Genomic DNA, 12,758 nt, shown 5'->3' on the forward strand with positions numbered 1-12,758 from the left:
GTGAAACGACACTGAGTTTGTCTGGTCATTGATCATTTGAGCAGATTCTATTCTGATTTCTGTATCATTTTTTGAGATTTGGGAGAAGAGTGGAGTGGAGGAAAAGGGAAACACTCATTTTGTCTTTTAATTTGAGGGCACTTAGAAGAAAAGATACATATTTATCGCCTTGATAGGTAAAACTACACTAGAATAATTAAAACAAGGTATTTCCATCTGTCAAATTGGCAAGGATTACAAAAGAAGAGAAATGCCCAAGATCAGTGAGGGTTCAGAGAATTAGCCCCATTGTAAATTGCTGGTGGGGATGTGACTGGTGTACACTTCCTGAAAGACAACCTGGCAATACACATGAGACATTTAAAAATGTTCATGCCCTTTGATCAAGCAAGTCTACTTCTATAAATATTAAGAAATAATTATAAACATATATGGTATAAAGATTTACACATATGGATAATGCTTGAAGTTACATATAATAATGAAAAATTGGAAATAATTACTAAAAATAGAATCTTGGTTAAATGACTTAAAGTATAGCCATACGATGTAGCCATTTAATATCATGTTTTAGAATAACAGATATTAGCATGGGAAAATTCCTAGTCTATTGTTAAGGTGAAAGTAGATTGCAAAGCAGTTTGATCAAATTTTGTTTAAAAGATAGAAACAAACAAAAAAAGATAAGTACACACATACACAAAGAAATTACAGGAAAAAATACATCAAAATAGTAAGTGTGATATGCTGGTAAGGGTAATGGGTAATTTTTATTTATTTTTTTGTACTTTTCTCTATTAAAAAAATTTAACAATGAACAGGTATTACTTTTGAAATCGGAAATTTCTTTGTCTTAAAAATAAGGCAGAATGCACCACAATTCTTCTAATGGCAAAATTATGGATTGATATTATTCTCCCTACTGTTCAGTACGTGTCTAGTTATTTCTGGGTACCCTTCATCTCTATGACCCTTGCCCTTTCCTAGAACTCAACCCAGTGCTCCTTCTCCTACTCTAGGTGATAGGGTGTTTCAACATGAGCTTGTCTGTTTAACTGGGGATGTAATCCTATTCCACATCTTTTGAGGGGCTCAGGCCAATCCATTCCTCATCCAGTGGATCTGATATTTATCACTCTCATCCACTCAGTAAGTACAGGCTGTGTGTGTGATCCATCAGGATAACCCCAAACAACCTGACAGGTCTTTGCTCATAGTAGGTGCCCAATAAATGTTTGAACGCATAAATAAAGCACGCAAATAAGCAGAGACAGTTTAGAGCTCTCTGGGGATAAGGAGACAGGAGAGGTAGAGAAGTGAAAATTAACTGGATTGACTAGGGCTGGGCCAGACAACGATCAACTCAGAAAAACTGGCTTCAGAATTACCATGCTCGCATTTCTTAATCAATAATAAAACCTTACTGGCTCCCACACTATGTGTTTTGCTAGTGTGTCCACACCTGTGAGGATTTCAGCAGTTTAAAAAGAATGAAATCATTAGACCAGTTTATATTTCGGGGCTATGTTACAACTGTCAGTGGAGCAGGATATTTTACTAAACAGCAAGTTGGATACTTACCTATATTGGTGGGCAGCATCGCTGCACATAGAATTCCCAAGAGCATAGGGCTGATTCCATCTCCAGGCAATCTAGGCAATGGGCACACTTTTTGTTGCCCTTTGCTATTGAATTTGCCAGATATGTCAAAGATCTAATCTCATTGACAGAATATAAACAACAAACCACTGAAAAGAAATACACAGTGCTTCTCCCTCTACGGAAGTATGTTCCACCCACTGTAAAGCACTTGTTGTACCACACTCTCTAGAGTCCATGTTGTGGGTTTTGTTATTTTGTATTTGTTCTCTTGTTGCTATAATAGCTCTCTACTTGTTACATGGAAAAGGTTGTGTTGCTCAGGAAGCTGGGATTTTAGTGGGAAAATGTACAACTTGGAAAACCAGACTTCATTATTTACCAGCCTTGTTACTTTAGCCAAACTGGTCATCCTTTATAAGCCGAAGCTTACTTTCTTGCCTGTAAACAAACTGCTCCTAACCCTCTTCACATGATTATTCTGAGGTTTAAATCATATTTTTCATATAAAAATAAATGTAAAACATGATATAAGTGTATGACATTATCTTTTGTATGGAATGTGGTAGGTTCTTAAGAAATAGGAGATAGTGTTGCATTGTGGGATTATAAAGGTAGGTGCATTCTGCCTTATTTTTAAGACAAAGAAATTTCTGATTTCAAAAGTAATTTCATATTGGGGCAGAAAATCATGGTTATAGGGGCATAGAGTAGAAATGGGAGTTCTGTAAGCTAGTTTGTCAATCTGAGAAGGTTTAATGGAGGAACTGGACTTTCTTGAATTCTCTGAATAATAGTTTGAAGATGAATTGTCTGTCTGGGGAGTGGAGATATTAGAATTTGCATCCAAACACCTGATACAATTTGGAAGAAGTTTGAGTGGGTGTAGGGTGACCAGTTAATGGGAAGTTGGAAAGTTCTGAAAAAAGAAGCTTGGTAGCCAAAATGTAGGCCTGATTGCCTGAATAAAGCTTTAAAACAGAGAAGACTAGGCCCCCAAGGGGTGATTTCAAAGTCTTGAATTTGATAAGCAGTGTGACTGAAAGCCTAATTGGCCATACATAGCTGAAGTTGGACAGACTTCAGATAGAGCTGAGCACTTTAGCAACTCTAATGAGAACTGACCAGTGAGATTTGTTGCTGAAGGCAGGGATTCTGGACAGTTTAACAGGCAGGTGAATATTAATTAAAGCTTTGTCTGATTATGTGGAGGAAGAGAAGGAAGAAGAGATGACTCTTGGAAGAGTGGAAATTATGAGATATTCTGGGGAGTGGGGGAGGCGTGTCTCTCCACATACAAGAAGAATAAGAATGCTCTGTTTTAAGAGAAGAGGACCCAGAATGAATATTTAAATTGTCTTTACAAAAGGTGTGGTTGATACTGTCCGTGTAAAGGATATGGTGTCAGAAAGTCTATTTTCAACCAAAGCTCTTTAGGATGGTGGAGCATGCCCCAAATTGAAGAATATATGTAAATACTGATAATCCCACGCAAAGGATCATAGAATCACACAGATCATTGTTCAATATCCTCGTTGTGTTAGATGAGGAAACTGAGGCTGAGAGATGGAGTAATCTACCCAGAGTCATACACATATATCTGGTTCAGTTCTTTCCATATTTTCTTTTAGGTCTCTAAGCCAAAAATCTGAGGATCCCTAATCTCTTTCTTTCCCGTCTGGATAGGAGGATCAGGAAGCAAATTCTAGTTTTGTTGTGTGGCGGCTACTGAGAGCAACAAATGAGTCCCCTTTAAGCGCATCCTCTCTTCTCCCCTTCTGGCAGGCTTTGATATGCCCACCGTGTTTTTCTATTGGCTATTTTGTGTGGCTTCTCGTCCCCGTCCAAGATTTCCAACCAATCAACTCCTCCCTCTCTTGCCCGGGCCGGGCTTTGAGGAATGTACCATGTGGACCGTGAGGGGAGGTAGAGAGGGAGAAGGGAGTGGCAACAGATCATTTATTTACCTTTTGCCTATAACCATGGGATTTTGGCCTGATAAGAGCCTATCGGTAGCAACAGTGTCCCTGAGGTTGGGAGCCACGTGGCAGTTCTAAAGGCGCCCTTAGATCTGTCTCCCCTGAGGCTGGGGTCTTGTGGTCGGACCTCTAGGGCCGCAGCCCCCGCCCTCCCATGTGCCCGCCCAGCCGGTGGCGGCGGCGCTGCTGCCTCAGCTGCCAGCTTCTGTTATCCGCGCCGGACGCTCCGGCGGGCACGCTGAGGCTGCGGGGCTGCGGGGAGCGCGGGGCTACGGGCCCGGAGTGGGGCTTTCTTTGGCCAGTCAGGAGACGCCGGCACGAAGGACACATCAGCATGAGGCAAAGGTGAGGACCAGGCTTCGGGACGTGGACCGGCCCCAACCGTCTCGCGGGGCCGCGTCCTACCGTGCTCCCAGCTCAGGGTTTCCGCGGACGCGGGTGGGTGGCTTGGAGCCTTTGACCGCCGTCACCCGACGTGTGGCTGAAGCCCTCCCGCCCCGGTCGTCCGAGGGGGCGAGACTTGCCGTGGGGCTGGCGCCTCCTTCTGGCGGCCCTTCCAGGCTGTTCCTCAGCGGGGCCTGGCCCTCCCTGCCCCTGTCCTTGACCTCCAAGTGTTGGATGCTAGGTGCATTGCGGCCGCGCGGGTCCCGGAGTTCTAGGGGAGGCTTCAGCACCTTATGAGAGTGGGAGGGAGGGTGGCTCGGACTGTATGTTCTGGGGGGCATTGGGGCGGGGTCCTGAGGTTTAGGGGTGGGTGGGGTGCGTCCTGCCAGCCGCCGGGCCATAGGCCTTCCCCTTGAGCTGGGGACGGGCACCTCAGTCGCCTGTGGTTGGGCGGATCTCGGCCTCCAGGGAGTAGATCCTGTCCCGAGACCCTTGGTCTGGAGCCTGGCGTGGGCTGAGTGGGTTGTTGCGGTCTCTGTGGCAGGTGGCCAGGGGAGAATCCTCAAGTACTTTTACCTTTTATTTTCTTACAATAGTGGTGGACTGGGCGGGATGCGTCACTTATCTATGAACCACCCCACCCCCTTTCCCTAGCTGCCTTACAAGGTGATAGCGCTGTTGGTGTTCTGCGTGGCACATTGAAATTTCTACTTTAGAAATCACCTGAAGGAGCTTTGTACACAGATCAGAGGCTCCCAGCAGTAGTGATAGCCTTAGCTTTAAACGTTCTGGCTTGGTAAGCTATTCATCACAATCGTTTGTTGGGCCCCTCTAGCAAGACCACATCCTATTAAGGGGCATGGACTAGCCCTATATCTTGGCTGATTTTTCTCCAGAGTCATTATTCAGGGAAAGCGTTTTCACGAGTATAAACCACATTTATGTTCTTTTAATGTGGGTGTTTAATGCAGTCGTTAATTATGGTTTACATGAAGTGGGTTAATGCAGAGGAATGGAGGTGAATTGTGTATTCTCCCCTCCCCCCCCCCAAAGCTTATCACTCTTTTCTTTTTTTTAATGGGATGTGGATGGAGAGAATGGTATTTAAACATGAGAACACCAGTGTCTATTTGGGCCCATCTGACAGTTTGTTGCATAGACATTACTTTAGGATGATTATTTGTACCCCAAGGGTGAGAATGAGTTGGGTTTTATAGTGAGAAAGACATCTTACTTCGAAGCGGTACTGCCAGCAAGAAAGCTTTGCCCTCTTACTACCTGGCCACACAGATGCCAGTTCATTGTTGTGGTTGCCTTCTTCTGTGAGCACACCTGTAAAGGACCTTTAAGAGGATATTATTAATTCCATATTTGATTGTCAAATGTACTGGAGTCAGAAATCTGGCTCAGGATGTTTTAGCCTCACATTGAGTTCTTCTTGTGCTCCGAGTTTTAAAAGTTTTTTAACTCTTTGATAATATATTGAATAGCATGAGTTAATTATAGAATTATAGGGAAAACATGGTTTGGGTGTTCCTCTTGCAAAGAATCTTTAGGAGCTTGAACCTGGTTCCTAGCCAAGACTCTTTTCTGTGTTCACAGCACTAACCTTTGAAATGTCTAGGACTTGATTACCAGATTGTGATTTTTTTTCTCCCACCTAGGATGGTTCCCATTCAGTGAGAGCTATTTCATTGTGTTTCTGGGTGTGAGAGAGAAAATGGGCTTTGGAGTAATGTACGTAAAGTAATTAATGCAGTTCCTGGCATATAGCAGATGTTTAATAAACGTTAAGTAGATTATTTTTCTTTCTTTTATGGTTTTGGGAGACCCGTGGATGACGAAATTGGATGCAGTTTTGTTTGCATGCTCCCTTAAGTTAGGAAGATTAGCACCAGCCCTTGCCGCCCTCCGTTTTCTTCCCACTCCAGCCTCTAGCTCTCACACCAAAATTTTTATGATACGTTAAAAATGAAACTCAAACCTCTGAACTTAGAAGTAAAATCAAACCAGGAAGAATTGAGCTTTTCTCCCTGTCTCATGTGTTACATTTTCTCAGAAAGGATGTTAAGCACTTTAGAAGAAGTCTTACACCATTCTGTACAGGAGAGTAAATGATCAGAATTGACCCTTTCTTGGGTCTTTTGAGTAGTCCTGTGGGTGAGGATTTTGGTTGTTGTTGCTTTGACATGTCTGAGTAGAACCATAGACCTTTCTCAATTTCTCCTGGCATTGGCATCTTAGAGGAGGCCTGGGATAGGTAAGGCCTGACCAGCAGGCAGGGGTAGAATCTTAGGTTTGAAGGGTTCTGCCTCTGACCTGGGCTTTGTGAAGAGCAGCTGTTTACCTGATCCCACTTGTAGCAGGCTACATGTGAACAGATTAAAAGGCTATCAAACCTAATGCTCTTGAAAGTGTAAGAAACATTACTGGTTTATCTATGTCCCACATTATTGGGTGTGACATTTTAATAATAATCATGTTCTGGATTTACTTACACTTGTCTTTAGAAGAACTGAAAGCTTTTTCATCCCCTTATCTCATCGATTCTTACTTGTGTGAGATCATCAAAATTTATTCCAGTATATTATTTTCATTTTGTAGATGAAGACATGATTTGCTCTAAGTTGCAAGTGAGTTCGTGTCTGAACTGGACTTGAATTGGATTTTCCTTCTTATATTACATTTCTTTTGTAGAGGAAAAAAAACACAACCTTTTTTTTTTTTTTTTTTTTTTTTTTGAGAAATCTGAAGGATTTAAAGATACCAGACCATTGTGCTTTTCCAATGACCAGGGAGCTAAGAATAGTTAACATTTATTGGGTGTTTATGTGTTGGAGCCAGAGTGCTAGGTTTATGTACCTTGCCTCACTTAATCCTTCACAGCCATATACAAAATAGGACTCCTTATTATTCCCAATTTTACAGATGATAAAATAGGGTTTGGTGAGGACCCAGATCAAGGGAGTGACAGAAAGCTGGGCTGGCACTCAAACCTGGGCTGTCTGATTCTGAAGCGTGTGCTCCTAACCCCCATGATTCATTGGTGACTGAGGACCAGACAGAGTCCTTGACACTGCTGTGCTGCCTCCCTGGTGTGAGGGACTGTGGTTGTGCTGGGCTTTATTTTTCACTGAAGCAGAGTTTTGACACCCTAGACTTTCCTTGAGCCAGAAGCATTCTTCTAGTCAGGTGGAGGGTCATTACTTTAGAAAAAATAATCAGAGCTGAAAAAGCATCTATATTTGGAGAGTGTGAAGTACTTAATAAGACTAGAAAGGGATAATAGGGGCAGAAAGAATCGAGGTGGTTTGTAGATGGAGGAAATTTGTAATATTCTAACTCAAGGGACATATTTAGTACCCAGGCTTTTTAACTTAAGCTGTGGGTTGAAATTGTAAACCTGTAGACACAGCACTTGTGCTAAAATCTGTGTAGTAAGTAAGGTTTTCAGTTTCTACTTTAGGTGGCAGGGTTGAAAATCTGATTTCTTTTTGGTCTTTAGTGCACACAAAATTGTGGGAATGGCAGGGATATAGTTTGGAAACTTACCTAAACTCTTTGTGGATGTCCCCTTTCCTCCAGGAGCCTTCCCCTTCCCCCCATCACCTTTGGTTCCAGTTTTTAGAATTCAGCTTAGACCCTGTGCAGTTGGGTGGGATGGTGGAGGGTGTCAGGTGCTGAGTTACTTGGTATACACCATTGAACAGAACAGCACCCTTGCCCTGTGCAGCTCAGCTGTACATGACTTACTTTTTTCTTGGTGTGGGCTTTAGATGTCTTTAGGTATAAAGCTTATAGTCATCATTATCAAGAAACTGGGAAGGGAAGACAGGGAAACTATTGCTCCAGGCCCTGCAATTCATTGACTTTTGTCATTGGCAAGTCAGAGTTTCACAGAGGAAAGGAAAGTTTCCACAACTCAAAAAAGAAAAGTGATGATAATCACATTAAAGAATGGCGAAAAAGTAAGACTGTTGTTTTGTACCTTGGTGAAAGATGGTGAGGAAGAGCGGGAGCTTCTGCTAAGTTGTAAGTTCCTTGCATCCCTCTGCAGTGCCTATTCTCTGTCTGTCTCAGAAGGAACGAGCAAGCATGTATTGGTGTATGAATGAAAGCAAGGAAAGGAATCTTTATACATTCATTAGATAAGTTTAAAGAGATCTATTTAATTCTGTCTCTAGTGAAAGATCTAGTCTGGTTAACTCAGCAAGGAGAGGAACAGGACGGTCAGTTAACTAGTAGCTTTTATTGACTTTTCCTTACTGCTTTAAAATAAGTAATAACTGTGTAAAAGGCAAAGTGAAACTTTGGTCCTAACCTTGTCCTCCTGCCCTGCCGCTTTTCTGTTGCTGATTTCAGTATAGAGGAGGCATGTGTCAGGGAGGCCTTCCCTATGTCAGTGTGGAGGTTGGAGAGTAGGCAGAACCTGCTTCCAGTACCTTTAGCCCCTGGGTTACAACAAAATACCTTTAGTGCAGACTGTCTCCAGCCTACAGAGAGCTGACTTAGAAGGTCCCTACTAACACTCTTCGTCTTCCCCACTTCACCTGCCTCCATCACCAATGTTGCCTTGTTGTGAGTGGGAATTGTTGGGTTTATGAGTGGAAGAGGAAAAGAAGTGGGGAAAGTAGCATCATCATGATAATGATGTTAACAGTGATCACAGCAGCAGACATTTAGAGACCACTAACTGTATGCCAGGCTTTGTTCTGGGTGTTTGTGTGTACAAACTCATTTAGTCCTCACGCAGCCTTAGAGGATAGATACTATTATGATCCTTGTTTTATGTATGAGGAAGCTGAGGCACAGAGAGCTAAGTGACTTGCCAACGGTTGCAAGTCAGAAGTGGTGTTGACTCTGGCATTTGGGTCTGGAGTTGTACTCTCATGGACCAGTTAAGAGCAGCTGATGTGGGTAGACTTACTCCTATCAGGGTTATCTCCATCCTAGGGGTCACTCCTCCCTCTTCACTTTTTTTTAGTTATCTATCTGAAATGCTACAGGAGAGATGCACTTAATTTAACCGGCATATACCTTTAAAATTGGGGCAGAGTCAGAGTTAGGACAGTGTAAGGGTCTTCAGGGACCTACGGGCTCGGTCATGGGATCTGCAAAGAGTGTTGATTATACTTCTGCTCCCAGAAAAGGCGAAGAAACCCTTCCCTTTCCCTCCTCTACCTTTTTGTTTGCCATGAGTTTCTGGTTCCCAAGACCTAGTACCTGAGCCCATCCTGTCATTGCCATAGCTCAGCTACTTTGTGGATGACTTTTATTTAATGTATTTAGTTTTTTAAACCAAGCTAGTCTGGGATTCTAAGCACTATTTGGAACTGAACCTTTTATCCAGTTTGGTCATGACTGGTCAGCATCATTTATTTCCCTGTGAAAAAGGAAAAGGGAAAATATTTTAATTAGTGATATAGACATATGTCAGTTTGTTCCCAAAACAGATAGGCTTGTCTCAAAACCAGACTTGCAGAGGTAGGGGGAAAAAAATCAATCTGCCTTTAGCATTTTAAGCACCTTTAAATTAGTGGATGTTAGGGACAATTCCATAATAATAGTTGTCACTGTTACTGTGGGCCAGACATTGTGCCAAGTGCTTTGTATGTACACATCATTTCTAGTCTTCAGGTAGATACTGTCACTCCTATTTTACAATAGGACTATTCCTGAGAGTAACTTAACAGGTCTACAAACCTAGTAAGTTGCAGAAGCTGAATGACTTCAAGTCCTGTGTGTTTAACCACCTTGCTAAAAGGTGAAATGCAGAAGGGGTGAAAGGAAGAAGAAATGGGGAAGAAAAAGTATGAGGCAGGGAAAGAAAATTGGTGAGATGGCAACTTGACTCAGCCCTCAGGATTTACTGTACACTGTGTGCCCAACCTTAGTGGGCAAGATAGGCACAAAGAAGCCATGGGCCTCCACCATTCTCAGGGAGCCAGAGAACAAAGAGGTTCTAGAACATAAGAGCTTTAGGTTACACACTGGGACTTTCCTTCAACACTTTTACTGAGCAACTACTCTATATAAGGCAAGGGCCAGATAATAAGACAATGTCTGCCTACGAGAGGTCACCACATTTCTAGGGGAGGCAGATCCAAATGCAGAAAATTGTGGTGTGATAAGTAACTTAATTGGTCAGGGAGCCCTGAACATGGAGTGGTCAGAAATTTATACTTACTGGCAAAATATTTCTTCCTGATTTGGTTTTGTTAATTTTGCACACACAAAGTCAAGAATTCCTAGAATTTATCTATCTCCCCTGGCTATTGTTTATGGAATGTTTGTGATTTTGCAAACAGGGGATGGCTTTGCAGCTCCTCTCTGAGGGAGGACCAACACTGCATTTCTGTTGGAGAAAGGCTGGGGCCACCTCCCCTTCCCGCAGGCTGCCCTTGGGCCCATTACCACTGCAGATCTGTTGAGATTAGCAGATTGTTTTGCAGTCACTGCTTGCCTGGAGGTACAGGTGCTCTAGTGGACTGCCAGCCCTCTCTAGAGGAGCCTGCTGCAGGGGCATGCCCTTTCCCGGGTGTTTCAGCAGGGTTGGGAGCAGTCCTGGGCATGGAGGTACTTAATTGATGCTTTGGGAATTAGATGTGACCATGTCACCTCCGAGGCTCTTTTCTCACTCTAGAAACACAATATACTGTGCCTGCAGGGACCTTGGAACCTGGTGGTAGTCTTGTAGTGGTATCTGTCAGCCTTCCCACTCTTCCATCTTCTTTAAATATCTTTGTCATGTGCTTTATTTGGAAGCTGATATATCGTGGGAAAAAGCCTAAGGGGATTCTTACTGCTGGATATACTTAGTGAGGTAGTTTTTGTTTGTATTTTAATCTCTTATAAGACCTTGGGATCACTTTGATTAGGTTCATTCAAACAGAAATTACTTGTATCTCCTGGAAATAAGTTAAGCGTCTTCTGACTTTTACTCCCTGCTATATTAATTGAGTTGACTCAGTCTGGTAATAATATTTAGGATCTTTTTACATGCTGCTCATGAAAAGTTCTTTCTGTCCATGACTTTCATTCCAAAGAAGGGTTCATTAGCTTAAAGGTATCCATTGTTTTAAGCGAACTTGATGTGAAATGAGGATTGACTTCCTGAATATAAATAACAGTGAATGTCTGTACTTCTTGGCTTTAAATTTAATTCTTAACAGTAAAGGAATTTTGCAACAAAATTCCTTCTCTAGGAATTAAAATTTTCATTTTTCTATATGCAACTTTTTCAGGCAGTCTAATCTTCCACCATTGGTAGGAATGACTGCCTGTCACTTTTACCTGCCTTGCCCTCTCTGTCCCCCACCACACATGCAGCCTCAGAGCCATAGATGTTACCGGGCTCTGCCTTTACAGGCTTCCAAGCCTGTTTTTTGGGCTTGTTGGTGTAGTAGACAGAACCAGGTGCTGTCATGGCTGTCAGTCAGGGTACATCCTGGCAGTGCCTGGCTGGCCAGCCTGTGCTCATGCAGTATTCATTGCACACCAGGAGTTGTCTGGACCATCGCCTTCTGTGCTGTCTCACTGAGCTCCATGTGCACTTTCCTTTCATGCTCATGTCCAGGCCATTTTTTGCAGGCTTTTGTGAGGCCCAAATGCTTGGGCATAGACAAGCAATAGGCAGGAAATCCCATGGTGGAGTACAAATTATTACCTGACAGTAAAGGAGGTCAAGGAATTTGGCTAAAATCCTTACTTATATTGGGGTATAGGAAAGGTGGGAAGGAAACTAATTTTATCAGGAGTCTGTTTCATAAATACCTTTTATGACAGGATCTCCTTTAATTCTTACAACAATCTCATGAAGTTAAGTAAATGATGCCCACTTAGGTTGGGAAACATGAGGCTCAGTGAGGTTAGAAGATTTATCTGAGGTAAGATTTATCTTACCTGGTAAATGGTGAAGCTACATTAGATTAAAAAACCCAAAACATGTAGTAGTTAAGAGCATGAACTCTGGAACTAGACTGTACCATTAACTAGGGTGTGACTTTGGTGTGTTCTTTAACCTCCCTGGTCCTCAGTTTCTTTAGTTGTGCAATGCTATAACAATCCTGCCTGTTACTCTGTGTGGTTTTAAGCATTTTAAATTCTGTCAGTCACTTGGTAAGCACACAGTGAGTGTCAGCAAGTACTATTATTGGCCCAAGCTTATGAAACTTAGAGTGGAATCCTGAGACTTTGGTTTCTTTTCATCTAGGAACAGTCTCCAGAAAGCATGTGTGGGTCCATTAAGACCTTGATAGGGAATGCAGTCAGCATTAATGTAATGGCTAGGAGGAGAGCCAGAGGGGAGAAAGAGCAATCAGGGGGATTGTTTTATAAACTATGTAAGTGTCTAACCAATGTACTGTATACTTGAAACAAATAAAATAAAATTAAAAAAAAAAAGAGTACCCCGAAACGGCTCCCACCCCCAGCTCCTGCTTTCTATCTCACTCTCTGCCTCATCCCTGGCTCTGCATAATTTTACTTATTAGCAACTTTTTGGACTTCCTAGAATAGTTTGTTCATCATCATTTCTTGTGCCCCTCTTCCACATGTTGCACTGTGTTGGGTATTAGGACAGGACATGGGTTCGTAGAAGTGTACGACCTTGTCCCTGCTCGTGAACTTCTCTGCTTTAGAAGATACAGTATGAATGTACAGAACAGTTGGTTAAGGGGGGAAGAAAAGCAATGAAGTGCCAAAATGGCACAGACCAGTGACTCCAGTGTTTTGAGAATTTATTATATGCTAAGCACTGGTTTAGATGTTTACATGAACCATCAACCCTGAAAGTTG

General features: G+C 42.6%; 1 protein-coding gene across 28 annotated transcripts in view; it reads left to right on the forward strand.

Moving 5' to 3' along the window:
* The first annotated feature begins 3,723 nt into the window (after window positions 1–3,723).
* The window catches only part of MICAL3 (microtubule associated monooxygenase, calponin and LIM domain containing 3), a 188,579-nt gene continuing 179,544 nt past the window's right edge, over window positions 3,724–12,758 (forward strand). For 7 of the 28 annotated variants that reach the window (XM_023535146.1, XM_023535151.1, XM_023535156.1 and 4 more), the window contains exon 1: window positions 3,726–3,923. The gene's annotated coding sequence lies outside the window, so the exon portion shown is untranslated. Of the gene's footprint in view, window positions 3,924–12,758 lie in introns of all 28 variants that reach the window. The other 21 variants (XM_023535150.1, XM_023535155.1, XM_023535159.1 and 18 more) reach the window with 7 other exon arrangements.

The sequence above is a fragment of the Pteropus vampyrus genome, unplaced genomic scaffold (genome assembly GCF_000151845.1).
Source record: "Pteropus vampyrus isolate Shadow unplaced genomic scaffold, Pvam_2.0 Scaffold137, whole genome shotgun sequence".
NCBI classification, from domain to species: domain Eukaryota; kingdom Metazoa; phylum Chordata; class Mammalia; order Chiroptera; family Pteropodidae; genus Pteropus; species Pteropus vampyrus.